The sequence below is a fragment of the Orussus abietinus genome, unplaced genomic scaffold (assembly GCF_000612105.2).
Source record: "Orussus abietinus isolate OABI.00-Male unplaced genomic scaffold, Oabi_2.0 scaffold85, whole genome shotgun sequence".
NCBI classification, from domain to species: Eukaryota; Metazoa; Arthropoda; class Insecta; order Hymenoptera; family Orussidae; genus Orussus; species Orussus abietinus.
In genome coordinates this window covers 283,927-301,788 of record NW_019394405.1, presented here as the reverse complement: position 1 = coordinate 301,788, position 17,862 = coordinate 283,927, and the positions used below count along the sequence as shown (strand labels likewise).

At 42.1% G+C, this 17,862-nt stretch overlaps 1 protein-coding gene across 2 annotated transcripts in view; it reads right to left on the bottom strand.

Annotated features, from left to right (window-relative positions):
* LOC105697150 (plasma membrane calcium-transporting ATPase 3) overlaps window positions 1-17,862 on the bottom strand; it is a 236,565-nt gene that overhangs the window by 123,435 nt on the left and 95,268 nt on the right. The window lies entirely within an intron of this gene.

The window sequence follows — 17,862 nt, the reverse complement described above, 5'->3', positions numbered from 1 at the left end:
TACTCACTTGGTTGAAAGCAGCCCTGATCGGTTCGCGGGTGCTCGTAATTGATCGCCGCGCCGGCCCCGCGGAGGCTCCGCTGAGGCCCCTCCGCCCCGTGTAATTAAGGCAGCTAAGGGTGACAGGTAATTAAGAGGTAAGGCCCGAGAAGACTGACACGGCCTCGTTCGAACACCGATCGATCGACTAGCCCAATCGATTCGCGGAAGCAGAGACACTCGTGTAGAATTCATCCAAGGTGCGCGATAACGTTAACGCGTTAAGGTGAAGTGAAACACGTCGAGGAACTTGATCAACGTCGATAAAGAAGACTTTTCTAAATGCCTACGTTGCCGACGTTGGTTTTTAGATTGACAGCTGGGTCGAATTATATTGGGTATTGTACCAAATGGCATATTCCACCTGTCGTTTTCGTACAATAATTACAAAGAAATCGAAGTAAAACTCCAGAAATCCTCTGGATTCATGCCTTCTGGGGCCCTAATTGACTGCGGAAGGACCCCCTGCGCCATCTGTGATTTCCAGGTCAATTAAATTTTCACTCCGAGACCTCGTATTCCCATCGTTTTAGCATAGAAGCGCATACAACACTTTTCTTGCCTTTATCCCGTTCAAATACGAGTTTATCGATTACCAGAGTGTTCTAAATTGTCGTAAAATTGTCCTGACCCTTTCGTTTCTCATATCAAAACCTTCGATAATTGTATATTGATCGGAATATCAGAGCTCGACGCCATTTTGGTTCTGGTCTGGACTGAGTTACAAAATTTTGTTGAAAGATCCAAATTGAAATGTGTCAGGACAATTCTTAGATGGTCAGGAGTGATGTGTCAAAGTTTCGGACTGTTTGGTCTAATCCCCTTAAAAAAAAGTGTTGTATTCGAATCGACTGATTTGAAGGATGTTTCACTTCACCTTAATTGCCACGAAAAACCTAATCAAGGGTTCAAAGGCAAAGGTTACCCGAATTCGAGTGAGAGCAGCGCGGCAAAGCTTTGGAACTCACATTTTTACATTAATTTTTCTTCCGGTAAAAAGTAGTGCTGCAGAAAAACGGTGTTACATGGTTCTCACCGAATGCGTGGTCCAACCGTGAAACCCTTTGGTTAATTACATTTGTAAGAAGTGAATTTCAAGCAGACCTAAATGTGTAACAAAACTGCTCCACGTCCGACTTCAGCCTAAGTACCTACCGAATCCCGAAGTAGTGTTCACGCGTCGTGCAACCCCGTACTTCGACGTACGTACATTGGCGGACACGAGTGCCTTCATTACGGAAATTGTACTGCTATTGTATGATGGGAAGGCATACATATCCATAAGTGTACTCGAAGATGCACCCACGACGAGAGTAACTCGAGGATCGACGACACTTGTCGAGGGCAAACGTCACCTCCGGCGAAGAGGAAAACTCGATCGGCAGGACCGCGGGTTCTGGCCGCGAAATTTCGAGAAATCGTTTGTCGCCGTATAACGGGCATTCCTATAGACCCTCGTTGAACGTGGTTTCCCCCGAGGAGCAAATTAACCCGATATGCATTTGCAAGGCAAAGTCGAGCTTCCCCTCGCGGTCCTTCGAGACGCCCCCGTTGGGCACCTTGAATATGGATCTCGATAAAAGCGAGGGGAAATACGCGCGAACTCCGCCGGGAAACTTCCGGCAGCCGAGGGCAACTTTCCGGGAGATTTTCCGCCGCGGTTTCATTCCGGCGGACATGCAAGGACGAGATTTCAGAAGCGTTCAGGGCCCTACCGAGTCCTCTCGCTGCAGCGTGTTCCTGCCACTCGATGAAATGGCTCTTACGACGTAAACGCTCCAAGTATAGCCCACCACCTTGTCCCCTGTCGCTCCCGAAACGCTTTTTCTCCCGAGTAAATACGCGGGAAGGTGGCGGGGGTATTGTTACGGAAACGTCGAATGCGCCGGTGATATAAGAATGGATGTTTTGGCAGCAATGGTAAATAGAAAGAGAATGGAGCCTTTGTGAGGCGGGCAATATGGCGGGAAAGGGGTTTTTCCTCCGGGCAAGTCGAGGGGGAAATGTAGTCCTCGTGTAAACAGGAAAGTATAAGGGGTTAGTCTAGTAGATATTTTCGTGACACCGATAGGTGTACAGTCGATGACGAAGACGAGGGTATGGCACGGTTGGATTGTTCTAATCTGTTCCTAAATATATAACTAGTTGTTCGCCGTGACCCTTAATTTATCATCCCTCCCGTTTGCAGGACAACTTTTAGAAGTAATGTTTCGTTTTTCTCGATTCAGTTTTCATTTCAATGGTACGCGTTGATGTCATTTTGTGAGATGCTTTTTAATAATCTGAAAGGAGTCGAAGAAAAAATACGAAGGATGAAAAGGTTATCCCGAAAATAATGGAATGATATATTATGGGACACCCAGTTCGTTTTTTTTTTCTATTTGCCATGTGGGGGAGTGATCGATGCTTCGCCCTTTTGTGAGAGTTTTTTTTTACATGACAAAGGGAAACGGAAAATGTATGGTTGTGGAAAGTGAAGAAAACCTCGAGATACTGCAACGGATATTTTGGAAATAATTACGAAGATACGAATATTCTATAAGTAAGGTGTATAATCGTTATATCGTAGTGAAGTACGCTTTCAGAAAACGTTAATATTTACTTAGTAGATTGCCGAATTGTACATTTAGCAATTAGTTTTCGGTTGTCATTTAAAAACATGACGTGAGCTTTCCTTTCCTACCGCACAAATTCACCGAAAAACGACCAACGGAGTTCATAGGCGATTTCTGGATGAAGTGAATTGTCCCAGCTGAATAAATACGAGTTGGAAGATTAGCAAGTGTGCTTCTCCGGTAACTGATTTGACGAATGATCGATGGCATTTTTAACGAGTCGGTTGTAGACTGGACCAACTAAATACCTCCGCATTTGGGGTGATTTTCTTAAAAATGAATTTCAATTAAGATCGATTCTAACAGATGTGGTATCCGTATCTAGTGAAGTAATATTTTCGGACCGCTTGAAAATAAGAAATATTGTAATTTTAAAACGTCACAGCGAATAGGTAGAACACGATCATTACTGTGTATTTCCTCCCAACCTATGTGAGAAGTTTAGAGGTCTACTTATATATTTTCTACCAATCTATGTGAAGAGATGAATCTATGTGATGTGATCTATGTGAAGCCGCGTTTGTAAGAGGGAACAAATTGGGTTCGCTTGTCGTGTCGAGAAAACCATAAATACGCTTAATTTGGAATTATTCTACCGAGGTACATCGGCATTCACGTTATTCCGAGAGATATATTTCACATAAGGTTTCCCTGTTCGTGGACAGCAATCGATTGGCAATTTCGTATGCGGTGGAGCGATCCGCGGGTCTGCACTATGCGTGAGAGCACTTGCTTGGAATCGTTGTTTCTCGTGTTTTAATACGAAACCCCGCAAAACCACACAAAACCCCGCAAAATCCACCGATAGTTCGCCAATACCTTCCCCCTGAGGATTATTCCTGTCTATTGCGGAGTTCGCGCGAGCAAATGGGAAAAAATCTCCTAAAAGTCAGATACGGTAGAAATGTCAAGTGTTTCATTATTTGTATTTGGTTAACGTTTAAATGGCCACATATTATACCCCGCAAAATTATTTCAAGACCGGTGATTTTCTCACATTTCTATTTTTATTTATTTTGTATTAGTACACTATAATGCATTCATCTAAACGGTGATGATGACTTTACGTGTACGTCTGGAAGATACAGTCCCATATCATATTCTAATCTCACACTTTTAAACCAGGATCTTTACTTGCTTTCATTTTGTTTACTTCATTTAATTCTCAATTACTTTATTCCGCTATAAAAACAAAAATGAATATTCAGAAATAGTTCAGCACATTGCGATGCACTTTGAACATTTGCCGGTACAATTTCCACTCCAGACTTATCTTCCAGATATACGATTGCGTAGTGCTTTAAATGCTTCTTAATTTTCACTTGAACTCACATTGTGATACATAGTTAAATGCCTTCGTACAATAATTCCGACTTTGTTATCGCTATCTTAAACAGTCTTCAAAGTGTGTAATTATCACTATCTCACCCGCTATCTTTGCTATCACTATTTCGGATACATGTCGAAATCTCTGGAAAATGGACATTCGCGTGTGATACTTCCAACTACATGCGATACTTATATTATAACCAAAAGTTATCGACGTTTCTTTCCTGGAACGCTCCAAGTTTCATCTTTGGGAAATCAGAACGAGACCGTGTGATGGTTTTACGACCACGTGGATTTACGAGTGCTCTTTTGATTACGCCATAATTGTTTACATAGTTGCGAGCAACGCTATTCCGTCCTATTCTCCTCTTTTTCTCACGTCGATCGAGAAACGGATTGAAAGTGCCGATCGTTATCGTGAAATGCGACCGATCATTCTTCAATTTCGCATTCGCCATTTGGCGCTCGTGAGTGCATATACGGGGCTCTAAATTTCGGCCAAGCCGCGCATTTGATTCCACCAAAATTTTCTCGAAAATCGGAGATACGAATGGCGCCGCTGTAATTTTCCGAGCTCTAAAGCGCTCACAGCTCCCTTTCCCATTCAACGGCAAACAGAATACGCAAAAGAGGTATTACTCTAATTAATCATTTTCACCACTACCCGATTCGTTATCGAGTCCTTCATCCCCCCATAAGATACCACCTTTACTCTATCAGATCCGATTAAATTAAAAACTATAAGCATATTTCTGATTTTTAACATATATTATCATAAAGTGTTCACGGTACAACTAACCGAGCCTATTGTCAACCCACCGACGACATTAAGGAGTTTGTACATTCTTTATGTTAAGGTGAAGTGAAACACGTCGAGGAACTTGATCAACGTTGATAAAGAAAATTTTTCTAAATGCGTCCGTTGCCGACGTTCGTTTTTATATTGACAGCTGTATCGAATTATATTGGGTATTGTACCAAATGGCGTACTCCACCTGTCGTTTTCGTACAATAATTATAAAGAAATCGAAGTAAAACTCCAGAAATCCTCTGGATTCGTGCCTTCTGGGGCCCTAATTGACTGCGGAGGGACCCCCTGCGCCATCTGTGATTTCCAGGTCAGTTAAATTTTCACTCCGAGACCTCGTATTACCATCGTTTTAACAAAGAAGCGCATACAACACTTTTTTTGCCTTTATCCCGTTCAAATGCGAGTTTATCGATTACCAGGGTGTTCTAAATTGTCGTAAAATTGTCCTGACCCTTTCGATTCTCATATCAGAGTCTTCGATAATTGTATATTGATCGAAATATCAGAGCTCGACGCCATTTTGGTTCTGGTCTGGACTGAGTTAAAAAATTTTGTTCGAAAATCCAATTTTTGAATGTGTCAGGACAATTCTTAGATGATCAGGAATGATGTGTCAAAGTTTCGGACATGTTGGTCTAATACCCTTAAAAAAAGTGTTGTATTCGAATCGACTGATTTGAAGGATGTTTCACTTCACCTTAAACATTACCCAAATTAGGGTATTTTTCAAAAATGGGTGCGACATGGACTCGCAAGAATGTCTGGAACAGTGATAATGACATTCGCGACCCAGATTCACGAATTACCAATCGTCCAATATACCTCCAACGTAATCGGAAATTAGATTCTTTAAATACTTTTTTACGTGAAAAATTTATCCAAATTAGGGCATAAATTCTCGAAACAGTCGCGAACGTGGACTCGTAACACTATCCGGAATAGTGATAATGGCATCCGCGACCGAGTTTCTCAAGTTAACTCGGGCTGCCTTCATCCGGTGGTATCTCGCGACTCGCGAGTTGGAGTGCCACCGCGGCGACATATCAATAACTGGGCCATGCGTCCTGGCGGTGCATATCTATTATCCGCGGAATTACCGCGGCAGGGTGCACAGTCGTTAAGTAGGTGGGCTCAAATATTCGCCACGTCGAGCCGTCTATATTGGTCAATTCGAGGCGGCTTGCCGCGAATCGCCGCTTGTAAATGCGACCCGGAGAGAAATGTTTAGGGAAACCGAGGATATCGCATTGTTTGCTCTGTACATATTTTCCGATGCTGTGTCGCCGTCCCTACTATGTTTATGTACACCGACGTTCCGTACATGTGATACGGAACCTTTGAGAGGAGAGGAGAGCGCATTTATTTTCAGAACATTCTCGGAACTGCTCCCGAGAGATGAACAGGGACTTTCGTCACCTACTAATTAAGGTGATGTGAAAGAATCAGCCTATATATATATATATATAATACATATGTATAATATATTTATAATATCAGATATATATATCGTTTCAAATTTTACCACCTGAATATGGAGGCCCTAAAACTCACGAAATTTCATTTTGCACCAAAAATTGATTTATTTACCATGGACTAGAACCAACATGGCGTGGCCCGTACTCGTTTTCGATGTTTTACGCTTCTTGGAGACTTAGAATCGACAATGGAGAGGTTCAGGATCGAGCTCGAACAATTTAGAATACCGTAGAAATGTAATATTACAGAGTCAGATGGGAAAATGAAAACAAAACACATGAAAATGACTATCTTGGTATTAGACTTTTAAATAACGATAATATTCCACATTTTAAACATTTAGAAAGTATCTCAAACGATGCATGAACATCGAGTTAAAGAAATTAAGTGGATCGAATTAATGTGAATCGATTGTGGATCGACCATCACTGCGGACCAGAAGCTTTTTTGGAGTTTGCTTCTGGCAAAGACGAACGATTAAGCATTTTTTCGAAGGATGCCTGTTTTTCGAGAGGTTTAGATATCCACGGTGGAGGCTTCCGGCAAAAAGTCTTGATATCTTCCCCTCGGTCTCCCAATCGAAGAGCAGATCTCTTCTCCGGGAAATTTTACGACACGTTACACCCGTCATTCGCATACTTTCGCCGTCGAAATAGGCAATCTACCCTCTTAAACGAGACGAAGGGGTGTTTTTTAATTCTCTTCGAGCCTGCATTAAAGCTCCTTCGATCAAATCTGACAATTTCCTGCAGATTGCAGCGAGAGGGAGCTGATCCCTGGATTGAAGTCCCTTCGATCGAACAAAATCGTATAAGAAACTTCCCCTCTGTCCTTGCAGTAGGCACACGGGGTGACTCCCTTTTAAAAAAAGACGCCTAAATTTCTCCCCCTCCGGTGGAAATACGAAGAAATGTCCCAAGGGCTATTTGCTGCAAGGGGGAAAATAATTTATGACATAGGACACTATCGAGATTGCCGTGTACCAATTTATCTATACGAGGGGAAATGCTACTTTCGTTCTATTAAATATTTATTTGTTCCAGGTTAACGACTTAGAAAAAGTTTAAAACTGAAATTTCCTTCGGCTCAACCATTTTATCGATAAACAGAAAGCTCTTTCGCCCTCGATTATCTCGCTTCAATTACGGCAAAGTACAGTAAAATATTTCTCACTCCTATAGGAGCCTTTTGCACTCGAGAGGCGACTATCAGTCGCCGCTGATAACTCGGATGACAAAGACCTTGAGTGCATAGGCTTAATACTGATTTTCTGTAATTGCATGCGTAGAGAATACTTTTTCATAGAGGAAGCGAGAAGAGCAGAAAACCCGGAGAAGTTCAAATAAGAAAGGGTAAGCCGTAATTTTTCCCCGGCAAAAATCAATTCTTGAGACGAGGATTAATTAGCGCTATTTTCCTTTCTTTAGTAGGATGATTATCTAGGGCGGTAAGGAAAGAACGGTCGGTAAAGGGTTAGCGTGCTTCCAAGATTAAGAAACGAGACGATGCGATGTCGGTAGAAATATTTCTCCTTCACTAAAAAAGGAAAAAAAAACATTATTTGAACCGTGATTCGTATACTTAGAAATGACATCTTTAATTAAATCCTATATCCGAAGGGCTATTCCTTGGAAATCCGTGAAAATCATTTCCTTCTTTAATAATAGATTGCCTTTGATTTCATACGATAAACAACAATGCGATTCGGTGACAAGGAACAATTGGCCTTAAAATTATTGACAGTATTTTGATGATTTCCAATGATTCCCAGCTGATTTCCACGTGATTTCGAGCATTAAAATCTACAATTATCTTCAGCGAAAATCCCCTCGCCTATAACTGTCAAGTTACCTTTTGTTGACTAAAGTAAAACCTAACGTTCATACAATTTAAATAATTCTAACGACGCCATTAACTAATCATTTACTTTACTCATACATGTGACAATCCAATGTTTCTCTTGGCATTCCCCTCTATGCCAGAGAAACAAATTTGAACAATAATGGCGGAAGCCTTTCCACCGTACCATCACGGGATAATGATATCAAACAGTGCTAACGTGATAATGAAACCATCGTATTCAACGGTCACCATTACGTTCCATTCATATTTCATTTACGTATTTTTCATTCCTGGGATATATGAAATATAGGACGTAATTGATATACATTGTGCGTAAATATGATGTTACAGAAACGTTACATTTAATAAATGGACGGTATGGCGCTACGTTACGTTCGACGCGAGTACTCCAATTAACGTGCACAAAAGTAAATAAAAAGGTCTAATCAATACGTTCGCAAATCATCATCCTTGGCAAAAATGCAGCGTACCGATGAAGCGTCCTGGGAAGAACGTTAACGTCTACCCACCCAACGATAACATTTTAGACTCGTGTCATACTTTCGTTTACTTCGGTAGCTTCTCCCCGCCTCTAATTCCTTCAACCCTTTCCTTACCCCCCCACGGTCACCCGTCCCACGTCACCGTTACGACAATACATTACACGACCCTATATACCGAGCACTAAGGTTGCAAGTGACCATACAAAAAATCATATAAGCGGTTTTATCATCCAACGGAAGAAAAGAGGAAGAGAAGCGGAGAGAAAGAACGGAGGAGAGAGAAAGAGAGCGCTGGCAAGGTAGTGCGTTCCGTATTGATCGGATAGCGCGCCTCTCCCCACCGCCCCCGGGGCGACCCGGGGGTGCTTCGGGGACGCTCCGGGGGCGGCGCGCCCCGACGCCGAGCGCCGAGCTCGAACGACCTCGGTTTTCTCCGCCGTCCCTCTTCCTGGCGGCCCGACGCCACTCCCGGCCGCGCGAGAGCGAGGTCGGCCCCGAGTCGGGTCCGACGGTATTCCTTCCGGATGTCGCGGCAATTCTGGAAGCTCGCCCGGAGGTGTGCTTATGTTTCGGGAGCGGCGTGCCCCGACGTCAAGAGTCGAGCTCGAGTGACCGACTCACTTGGAGGCCGGGTGGTGCCGACGCCGCTCCCGACCGAAAGAGAGGTAGATGGAATCAAGTCGGGCCCGACGAATCGCGGCGTTCCCTCCGGGTCTCGAAGCTGTTCCGCGAGCTCGCCTGGAGGTATCCCCATGTTTCAGGGACGGCGCGCCCCGACGTCGGGAGTCGAGTTCGAGTGACCGACTCTCTTGAAGGCCGACGCTGCTCCCGACCGAAAGGGAGGTAGGTCGAACCAAGTCGGGCCCGACGAATTGCGGCGTTCCCTCCGGGTCCCGAGGCTGTTCCGCGAGCTCGCCTGGAGGTATCCCCATGTCTCGGGGACGGCGCGCCCCGACGTCGGGAGTCGAGTTCAAGTGTTCGATTCTCTTGGAGGCCGGGTGGTGCCGACACCGCTCTCGACCGAAAGGGAGGTAGATCGAACCAAGTCAGGCCTGATGAATCGCGGCATTCCCTCCGGGTCCCGAGACAGTTCCGCGAACGCGACCATCCCCACCGCCCCGACGCCCATAGTGCGCCGTCGGGACGCCGGCCCCCTAGCCCCGCGAATCAATACCCGCCCCGCCGTCGAGCGCCGGATGTCACGCGCCGCCGGTGGACCTGCCTCTTCCGGTCGGCACCCGGAGGACCGTCTTCGAGGAGCTTCGGGTTCTTAGATAATGCCCCGTAATATACCGGATGGTCCAGTAACTATTAGCACCGTTAAGGTGAAGTGAAACCCCCCTCAAATCAGTCGATTTTTCTAAGGGTATTGTATCGAACCGTCTGTAACTTTGACACATGGCTCGTGAGCACCTAGGAATTATCCTAACACTATCAAAATTTGGACTTTTTAACAAAATTGTTTAACTTACCTCAGACCAAAACCAAAATGGAGTTTTACTTCGATTTCTTTATAATTATTGTCCGAAAACGATCGGTGGAGTGTACCATTTAGTACAATACCCAATATAATTTGACACAGCTGTCAATATAAAAATGAACGTCGACAACGTAGGTATTTAGAAAAATCTTTTTTACCGACGTCGATCAAGTTCCTCGACGCGTTTCACTTCATCTTAAGATGATATGAAAGGGTCATTATATGTATCAAAATATCAAAGTCTTTATCAACCTTTTCTTCCACCTGAGTGCACCGAATCAGTTGAAACTTCAGCACGTGATTATGAAGGCCCTAATGAAGAACGTGATGCTCGTGAATCGGTATTTAGAAAAATCTTTTTTACCGACGTCGATCAAGTTCCTCGACGCGTTTCACTTCACCTTAAGGTGATATGAAAGGGTCATTATATGTATCAAAATATCAAAGTCTTTATCAACCTTTTCTCCCACCTGAGTGCACCGAATCAGTTGAAACTACAGCACGTGATTACGAAGGCCCTAATGAAGAACGTGATGCTCATGAAATTTCAGTGTGTCAGGATAATTCATAGGTGCTCACGAGTCATGTGTCAAAGTTTCAGAGGGTTCGAGCCAATACTCTTAAAAAAAGAGTATCTTATTGGAATCGACTGCTTTGAGTGTGGTTTCACTTCACCTTAAGGGGATGTGAAAGTGGCATCCGAAAGTTCAATCGTTCATAAAACTTTTTTACGAACTGGGTGTCTCAAATCGTTTCATACTTTGAAACGTGAATATGGAGACCCTAAGGTAGGTCCTGAAACTCGCGAAATTTAATTTCTTATAAACTATTTTTAAAATACCTATAAACAAATTTGAAAAAAATTGAAATTTCATAAGTTTTAGGACCTTCCTTATAGTCTTCCTATTAACGTTGTAACGTTTCAAACTATCCGGTAAATCGAGTTGGGAGAAAAGTTTAATAAAGAAAACCTCTTCGACACCACTGTCACATCACCTTAAAGTGAAGTGAAACACGTCGAGGAACTTGATCGACGTCGATAAAGAAGATTTTTCAAAATGCCTACGTGGCCGACGTTCGTTTTTACATTGACAGCTGTGTCGAATTATATTGGGTATTGTACCAAATGGCATACTCCACCTGTCGTTTTCGTACAATAATTATAAAGAAATCGAAGTAAAACTCCAGAAATCCCCCGAATTCATGCTTTCTGGGGGCCTAATTGACTGCAGAGGGACCCCCTGCGCCATCTGTGATTTCCAGATCAATTAAATTTTCACTCCGAGACCTTGTATTCCCATCATTTTACATAGAAGCGCATAAAACACTTTTTTGCCTTTATCCCGTTTAAATGCGAGTTTATCGATTACCAGAGTGTTCTAAATTGTCGTAAAATTGTCCTGACCCTTTCGTTTCTCATATCAGAGCCTTCGATAATTGTATCTCGTTCGAAATACGAGAGCTCGACGCCATTTTGGTTCTGATCTGGGCTGAGTTAAAAAATGTAAAAAAAAAATCCAAATGTTGAATGTGTCAGGACAACTCTTAGATGATCAGGAGTGATGTGTCAAAGTTTCGGACAGTTTGGTCTAATACCCTTAAAAAAAAGTGTTGTTTTCGAACCGACTGATTTGAAGGGGGTTTCACGTCACCTTAAGAATCGACTTGTTCTCGTTAGACGGGAGCGCTGCCTCGGCGAATCGCGACAGTTCCGCGAGATAACGCGATTCGGCCGAGACATACACATAATGTATGCTCGGTCTTATTGCTCGGTGGCTCGGGGGCCGCTCCGGGCGCGCCAGAGCGGAGGATCGGCTGGCCCGACTCCAGAGTGCTCTCCCCGGAGGAAGAGCGTCGTCGGCATGGCGGCGCCCCCGACTTACCCTGCCGACTCGCTATCCTCACTTAACCCGATATCGACGAGTCGACGACTCACTCGGCGCAAATCAGGGATCGGTGCCGAGGTGACGAGTTGACGAAATCGTCCCCTCGGGTGTTCGAGTCTCTTTCGTTTGCCCCTTCCAAGAGGGAAGATTGCTTATCACGTTTGTAAGCGATTTTTTATTACCGACAATTCAGAAACGCAAAACGTAAGATCACTGGCTTATGAAATATGAATTAAATCAGTTGTTTTTTGGGGTGTTAAGAGTAACCTTACAAATAAATAATTTGTTCATTAAGCGTTAAGGGTCACTTTTCGATTATTCGGGTGGGGGAAGATGACCCTCGATGAGGGGTTTGTGCTTTACCTCAAATGTCACTCGATGAAGAGTAAAGTAATCGATGGAAAGAGCATGACTACTTTTGGTACCAGTGTTTTAGGAGGAATTACAGGAGATGTACGGTTAATTAAGCATCTATGAGAGATCAAATTCTTTTACGGCAATTTTGGAGGGATTATAGAGTACAGCCGGTTGTGCACCGAAGGAAAGAATTCATTTAGAAGAGTAGACAACATTTTGTTGCCGATTAATAACTCGAAAGTAAACCCTCAAGTTTCGTAAGAACGTCGTCGAAGACGTAGTCGTCTAACTTTCAGAATGAAGCGATTTCTTTGAAGTTGCAAAATTTGTTACTACGTCGTTTAGTAACATTAGAGTTCAGTGTTTATAAAATTGAAGGAAAGTGTAAGCTTAAGGGTTGAAAAGTGCCTTAATTTGTGGCGAGAAGAAAAATCATTTTTTTCCCCCAAAACTTTTTTCCTCGCTCTAACTTAAAACACCCGCTAGTTAAATAAAAAAGACAATGTATTTCGTACTTCGTTATAATATTTTCGGCCGAATATTACCCCATCGATCAGTATATCTTGAATAGTCAGGATTCGGCTGTGCCAGTTAATTATTTTCCTCCCTGTGGACTCGGGGACCACCATTTTCGCATCTAACTTTAACGAGAAAGAAGAATGAAGAAGGAGAGTAAATAAGAACATGGAGTTATTAGATATCATGGGCTCTTTGGCAGTGCAGCACGAGGGATCGACTCTTATAGACCTTAGAGGGTGCATGAAAGCGAAATAAGCGCGGTGGTTACTCGTTAAAAAGGAAAGCACGGTGAAATGAGATCGGGCAAAGAGACGTCGAGGAAGAAAGGAGGGTCACCGGAGGAAATGGGAAAGAATTACGGGAAAAGGAAGAGTGTCCTGACTCTTCCCCTTTCTTTCTCACGTCGGTAGCCAAGAGAGAAAGAAAAAGAAGAAGAACGGAGAAAAACAGGGGATTACGTCGAACGGGCTTAATATCGACTTTCGAAGTCTGGCGCTTTCACGAACAAAGCCATGAGCACATCATCATCATCGAGGTGTCCATAGCTTCTAGAAAATTATACAGAAATTGTTAATAAATCCCTAAATATCTAGATGTCCGATTATAATATATATTTTTCCTTTGCTTTAGAAAACTCATGCGTGCGATGCCGTTGCTGAAACTTAACACCACTCGAAGCTCTTTTAAATGTACACAGAAGAACTTACAAGGAAACATTCCCAAGTGTCCGCCCCCGATCTTATTGATTTCCATATATGTTGAAGAACACAAAAATCTAAGAGACACGTGTTTTTTTATATCTGCAATTGTCCACATTTAAGGGGTGAAACAACCCCCCAAAGTTTGGCAAAAATTCAGTTTTTATAATAATTTTCGTAGAAGCAGTGGAGGGATTTCGACGAAACTTGGTATAAACGTATTCCGTATAAGGACGGTGAAGACACAATATTGTCCAGCAATGTTACACCCCCCCAAGGGGGTGAACTACCCTTCAGGCGACATTTTTTTTGTAATATCTAATAAACGAGCACTCCTACTGAAGTTCCACTTACGCGATGTGATTGCTCACAAAAAATGAAGAATCCGTGTTTTTTGCTTTTTACCAATAAACATTTACACATCGGTTGGAAACAATGAGTGTAGGTGGTGTACGGGTATATTTCGACTAGCTATATTGGATTATATCGTGACCAATTCATTGTACATAAATCTTGTGAACGTGCTAATTCCTCAAAATGTTGTTGGTTTTTATAATATGCAATTATTTACGAATATCGCTAACTCTATTATCGTAAAAACAGTAAAAATCCAATTTTACCGTTTCACCAAGGAGATTGTATTACTAGTTGGAAACGGGTGATGACTGCGTCATCGAATCTGTTGCGAAACTAATTTTAGTCTCTTAAACTTTTTTTTAAATTTATTTATAAATAATTGCATGCTATGAAAGCCAAGGACATTTTGAGGAATAAGCACGTTCACAAGATTTATGTACAATGAATTGGTCACGATATAATCCAATATAGCTAGTCGAAATATACCCATACACCACCTACATTCATTGTTTACAACCGATGTGTAAATGTTTATTGGGAAAAAGCAAAAAACACGGATTCTTCATTTTTTGTGAGTAATCACATCGCGTAAGTGGGACTTAAGTAGGAATGCTTGTTTAATAGATATTACAAAAAAATGTCGGTTGAAGGGTAGTTCACCTCCTTGGGGGGGTGTAGCATTGCTGGACAATATTGTTTTCACCGTCCTTATACAGAATACGTTTATACCAAGTTTCGTCGAAATCCGTCCATTGCTTCTACGAAACTTGTTATAAAAATCGAATTTTCGCCAAACTTTGGGGGGTTGTTTCGCCCCTTAAATGTGGACCATTGCAGATATAAAAAAACACGTGTCTCTTAGATTTTTGTGTTCTTCAACATATATGAAAATCAATAAGATCGGGGCCGGACACTTGGGAATGTTTACTTGTTAATGTAGCCATGTGCAGCACCAATAAGCTCGTATAGGGACTTACTGAAAAATATTATACTCCCCAACATTTGATTCCTCATGACTTCTCACGGTTTACGCGAGCGCGCGTAATGGGCACGTTTACGAGCGCACAAATCGGCGGCAGGTTTAACGATACGTACGGCGTTAACACAAAATCTGTGTGGTATCACCCTCGGCCCATTCTTTGGACGAGGCGACGCGATCGGGAAGTAATCTCTCATCGGAGCGGTCCGATCGGCGTTTTATCGCGATCGGCAGTAAATTTCGTGAGCGCTACCTCCGAGTAATGGGCGAAGAAACGGGCGCACGTCGACCGAGAGTGGGAAATAAAAGGCTAAGGGAAGAGACCCTTAAAGTAAGGGGTACGGCCGCCTGTAAAAGCGGTCCACGACTTTACCCCGGCACGCATCCAGGGGATTTAAAGGCGACGAGTTTGGTATCCGCAGGGATACCTTGCGGTCTTCTTTAAGGGGACGGCTTAGGGCGACGATAACATTTAATAAGGGAACCGACGGCGAGGGCGAAAGTGGGAAACAGGCCAGGGATGAATGAGGGTGCGCCTCTAAGAGAGCTCTAAGAGAGCAGCACCCTATGCTGCGTGTCAAGTCAATTCTAAGATGTGCATCTCGAGTAGTCCACTTTGACGCTTTCATCCCCCCCGAGGGAGCCCTCCTCGTCGACAAATGGGTTTTGTTACAATATATATATCTATATCTTTTTAACGGCTGGTGTTAAAATGTGGCTTACGAGAGTAATAAACCAAATTTTCATGAGGTTGCCCTTGGACTCTTGAGACTTTCTCGTTCCGTCCCGCAGTCTGATCGCGACTAATTTCATAGTTTAAAATGTCAGTAGTCGTCAAAGTGGTATTTTTGGTCACGTAAACGTGTACTTTTGATAGGCGGCTATTATTTTTCACAGAGTTTCATTGTTAAAATGTTTCAGAGAAATTTGGTAGAATCGTAAGGATATGATTTATGTTAATACAGATAAAGACAAAGTACTTCCGTGGGTTATATGGGGAAACTTTTGGCTTAACTCAGTTTAATTCAACGTAATTTAGTCCAACGAGTGGACACGAAGAAATTACTAGTTATCATTCGTAATAAGTTTGAAACTGAATTCGAGAACAAGACTGTCTCGATTAAAATATTTTTTACGGTATTATGTATGTATGAAGTATGTTTATCTTGTGCGCAATTATAGTCTTAATTTCAGTTTCCTGCCAGTTTTTTTTTAGCGAAACGCATAAAAATTCAAAGTTTAGACAATCGAAGAGGGCTATCGGGGACAGGAAAGACCTAATCACTAGGATCAGACACGAGTGATCGATTTTAAGGACCTTCGATTTCTCCCTCGACTTTTGAAACGCATTTAAGCACTTTCGACGAAGGAAAACGTAAAAGAGCGAAAGAACTTGACGTTGACAAATATGCTCTGAGCGATGGCAATCGTTAAAATTCGCCTGGGACACCCTAGCACGAAGTTACGATAGTACTACCAAAGGAACTAGCTCATCGAGGAAGCTCTATTTTAATCCCTAGGTTACTCCGTCACAGCGAAGATCCTACATCGCCAAGATTAATCGAAACGATAGGATCATACTTCATTCCGCATGTCAAACATCGATGATATCACCCTTTTCAGGATCATATCGACCCATCCCTACTTCTTCTAAACGATTTTAATGCCGATGCAGTACGATATGGAAACTCCACTTCAGAATTTTCTTCGACCCTTCCCTTCTAAGCCTAATGGTAGTCAACATTACCAGTCTTGCCAGGTTGGGGGTTTTATACCCATATCTGGGTGGATTTAGCTCGTTTGGGACCTAATCTGGGGTACTGAATATCTGGGGATTAATTCTAAATAGAACCAGAGGCAAGATCGTTTGAACGGGATGGACAAATTTAGAATGATTAGAGAGTGGATACGACACACTTATTGCCATTCAATTTTAATCTACACATAATGCTTACGAATCTATATTTATTACGTAAAAAAAAAACGTACAAAATTTCTGGGTATTTTTCTCTACGAACGGGTAGAAATGGAAGTCAATTTGGGGAAATTTAATTTACGCGCCTGGCAACACCAATATGAACATCACATGTACATCTTTAGATTTAAATTGGATTAATAATAGGGAAAAGATGTAGGTATACCGAATAAAGTTTGGAAATGACAGTCTAAGGTGAATGTCTAAAACATTGGTCATAGAAGAACAGTCTCACTTTACATTTAATTTGTAAACAGTGATCGAGTTCCTTGACGACCCCTTTCGACGAACTTACAACTAGTTGATTAATGTACCAATTAATTGGATGTACAAAATCATATTAGATTCGTTTTGAATGTATTAAAGTTCACTCGAATTAAACAAAATTTAGTTAGACGATTTAGTTTAGACGTTAATCACGATAGTCCGACGACATTTTTACCTGACAATCATTAATTCAAAATTCTCATCAACTAGTCTATCAGTTTTGGATTCATTAATTGGAACATGCACCTTACATGTTTCATTCCTTAATTGAATCATTAATCGTTGATTGTACATTACAAAGGAATTAATATTTTTATCCTGAGATTGCACGTACAAGGCTGTCATAATACAGATTTTGAAAAATACATTTGGAGTCTTATCCGTACCTCTAAACTCTTCAAAAAACACCTACGGTGTAAAAAAAACTTTGCCAAATACATTTTTATTTCCGACTTCAATTACAAAAATAGCTCAACAATGGAAATCAATTATCTTTGCCAAATACAATAGTACTTTCATACTATTAAAACTCTAATCAGTTATTTTTCCCAAATGTCATAGTATATTTTCCCCCACATAATACAAGTACATCCATTCCAAAAAATTTGTTTTGCCTCGGAATAATGTCTGGGAAAATGTTCAGTTTTCTACTTCATCTTATAAAATAAAAAAAATATATAAACTAAATCTAACCATATAAATAAAATTAGAAACTCAATTTGAAAACAA